General features: G+C 43.7%; 1 non-coding gene across 1 annotated transcript; it reads left to right on the forward strand.

Annotated features, from left to right (window-relative positions):
- The first annotated feature begins 2,116 nt into the window (after positions 1-2,116).
- Positions 2,117-2,246, forward strand: LOC129076719 (small nucleolar RNA SNORA33). The gene has a single exon (XR_008529757.1). It is a non-coding gene; the product is annotated as a small nucleolar RNA SNORA33 (small nucleolar RNA).
- Positions 2,247-3,783: the final 1,537 nt, after the last annotated feature.

The raw sequence follows: 3,783 nt of genomic DNA on the forward strand, positions 1-3,783 counted from the left end.
GGAAAAATAAGGATGCACATTATACATGGGTAGTACTAATTCCGTATTAAATCAGCTTTGCTTGTTTTTGATCACTTCAAAGCCCATGTTACACAAAGTGTAAAAGCAATCACAGTGAACTTGAAAATCCAACTTGCTGTGATACCCAGTGGGCTAGCCAGCCAACTGCAACCTCTTGGTGTGTCAGTAAACAAGCCCTTTAAGGCCCTAAATGGAGAAAGAGCAGTCATCTTGGATGCAGTCAGCTGGTAATGATTTAAATACCTATAGGCAGGATGAAGAAAGCATCCATCGCCCAGGTTTGTGATTGGATCCTAAGATCGTAGAACAGTATTAAGAAGGGCGTCAAGGAGGAAGTGGTCGTGGAATCGTTTAAAAATTGCAGCATCAGCAATGCTATGGATGGAACTGAGGACCATGAAATTTACCGGTGTGAGGAAAGTGACTCTTCAAAAGACACCAGTAATGTAGAAATTGAAGAAGAGGACATTTCTTTCTTTTCTTTTCTTTTCCTTTAATATTTTATTTATTTATTTTTAGACAGAGGGGAAGGGAGGGAGAAAGAGAAACATCAATGTGTGGTTGCCTCTCACGCACCCCCTACTAGAGACCTGGCCCACAACCCAAGCATGTGCCCTGACTGGAAATCAAGTCAGCGACCCTTTGGTTCACAGCCTTGCACTCAGTCCACTGAGCCACACCAGCCAGGGCTGAAGAAGATGATATTTCTGATATTGACAGTGACTAAGAGTTCTTGGTCTTCTATGATGCGTAAATACTGTAAATCATTACCGGTACATAAAATTCCTTGTACCTTGTATCTGTTCTTGTGTTTTGTAATTATTTGTTACATAAAATTTCTTGTACCCTATGTTCAAAAAGTAAATGCTGAAGTTCCTTTATTATACAAAAAACAAGTATCTAAATGTAAATCAATTAAAAAATTAAATTTTTTTCTGAAATGTTGGGCCAAAAATGTGGGTGCACATTATACATGGTGAAGTAGTACTTCTCAATCCCATCACCATTTTTTACTCTGTCTCCCAATACCCCTCCCCTCTAAAATGCCCTTGGAAAGGGGAAAAAAGAGGAAACAGTTGGCAGAGGTTCAGTGATTTGTTCAAGACCTGCAAGCTTGTCAAGTGCAAAATTTTGAGTCTTTTCACTTAGCCTCTCCTGAGCGGTCTGGGAGTCTGGAGGGAGGAGAGAAGAGGGGAACTCTGATGGGCTATGGTTCCCAAACCCCAGAGAATTGTCTCACAGCCCCCCTGGGAGTTGTTCCACTCTCAGAGGGAGGTGGGTACCGGGATCCTGGCTACCTGGAGGGCCACTCAGTACCCATGAAGAATGCTTGTTGGAAAAGGGAGGACCTGCTTCATTCTGAGTACAGGTTGTTCTGTTATTATAACCTGATACATGCAGTTCCTGAAAAACCTGCAGTTCTGCGACACAGTGCACTAAAATAACAAGGCTTTGTGGTATCAGATAAGAACTTTCAAATCTTAGAAATTTTAAAAGAACTTATTAGCACTTATTGTAGCCAGACGGAGGATATACCTGGAAGCAAGATCTCAAAAGATTGTAAAAAATGCTTCCCAGAATGACAGTTTGCAGTTGCTCTTTTGCATTTGAAATTAAAAGAGGGAACATAAGGAATAGTACATGAAGGTGGGAAAAAGCAAGGCATAGATAGGGTTACTGTACAGGCTAGTTAAAAATGTGCTCTGTTGCCACTCCCAGTCAAGATGTTAGCATAGGTAAACACAGCTCGCCTCCTCACACAACCACATCAAAATGACAAAAAACATATAGAACAACCATCACTCAGAACTGTCAGAAATCTAGCTGAATGCAAGCCTGACAACTGCGGAATTAAAGAAACTGGTAGGAGAGGTGGAGATATGGAACAAGCTGGTCCCATGTCTACCTGTGTTGGATAAAAATTCAGGAGGGGTATCTCAGGAGTGAGGAGTCCCAGCCGCACACCAGGACCCCCAGGGTTCCAGTGACAGGAAGATAAGCTCCCATAACTTCTGACTGCAAACATCAGCAGGAACTGAGTCAATAGAAGAAACTTCTGGAGACCCAAGCAGTTCCCCTTAAAGAACCCACTCAAAAGTCAGTCAATAAGTCTGCTTACCTGAATGTGTTTCTGCAGAAATTTAGAGAGAACTGGCAATAGGAAGGCCATGTTATGAGCCTTGAAGACATTGAAGTCTTTAAGGTCCCTGAAAATGGCTACAAGGAAAAAAAAAAAAAAAAAAAAAGAACCACACAGGAACTAATTCAGACTCACTCCCTCTGAGCTCCAGCACCAGGGTAGCAGCTTGAAAGGCACCAGTGCATATGGGGAGGAACTGAAGTGACTGGCATCAAGGTGGGAGCTGGGGGATAGCTTTCTCCCAGATAGAAAGGCAGGCAGAGGCCAATGTCTCTTTTCTGAACCTTCCCCCGACAAAGCCACAGAGCTGGCAAGCTTGTGCCATATCTGAGACGCCATCAACCTGGCCAGCACTGTTTGCTCTGCCCTGAGGGTCCCCAGAGACTCCATCCCACTCAACTTACAGGACCACCCAAGCTGCTTTTCCATACGAATGGCTGGTCTTGGCTCATGCTTTACAACTTCTTAAATCATATCAAACAAGCAACACCTGTCCTCGGGAAGTCCCCAGTCCCTAGTCCCTGTACCTCTTGCTAAGTGGTCCCAGGCCCAGCACTAGTAGCAGCCAACCTAGATTCACACCTTCGCTTTGCCTGGGAATCTCCAAGCCCAGCACAAATGGCAACCATCTCAGATTGTGTTATAGCTCAGGCAGGCAGCCCTGGGCAGAACACAGGTGGGGGGTGACCTTGGCCTGCATCACCTGAGAAACCCCAGATCCTGCACACCCAGTGGACATGTCATAGCACCACCACCCTGTCTCTGCATAGCTAATCTTCCGCGGAGGGCGGAGATTGGTGGTCAGTGGTCACAGCCAGTCCTTGCAGCTGACTGGCCTGGGTAAATACCTTCCATTGATCTGCAAATAGCAATCAAGACTCAACTAAAAGAGGAGAATGTACTCAGTACACATAAAAGGTATACCTCCAGTACCAGCTTGGATGATAGGGGAGGCTGTGTCACTGGACCCTACAGGACATCTGCTACATTAGGCCACACTGCCAAGACAGGGAGCAGCTTTAATAATACATAGAAACAAACATGGCAGGGGGTGGGCAGCCAAAATGAGGAGACAAAGAAACATAACCCAAATAAAAGAACAGATCAAAACTCCAGAAAAAATACTAAACAAAATGGAGACAAGCAACATATCAGATGCAGAGTTCAAAGCACCGTTTATAAATATGCTCAAGGAACATAGTGAGGACTGCGGCAGCATAAAAAAGACCTAGTCATAAACGAAGGATACACTAATTGAAATAAAGAAGAATTTACAGGGAAACATCAGTAGAGTGGATGAAGCTGAGAATCAAATCAATGATTTGGAATGTAAGGAAGCAAAAAGCAACCAATCAGAACAACTAGAACAAAAAGTAGTCCAAAAAAATGAGGATAGTGTAAGCAGCGTCTGGGACAACTTCAAAAAATCTAACATTTGCATCATAGGGGTGCCAGAAGGAGAAGAGAAAGAGCAAGAAATTGGAAATCTCTTTGAAAAAATAACGAAAGAAAACTTCCCTAATTTGATGAAGGAAATAGATGTGCAAGTCCAGTAAGCACAGAGCCCCAAACAAGAGGCTGCAAACAAGATGGATGAAAAACGGTCCACTCTAAGACACATC

This window comes from Pteronotus mesoamericanus, unplaced genomic scaffold (genome assembly GCF_021234165.1).
Source record: "Pteronotus mesoamericanus isolate MK-2021 breed Mesoamerican mustached bat unplaced genomic scaffold, CSHL_Meso_final contig_639, whole genome shotgun sequence".
Lineage (NCBI taxonomy): Eukaryota > Metazoa > Chordata > Mammalia > Chiroptera > Mormoopidae > Pteronotus > Pteronotus mesoamericanus.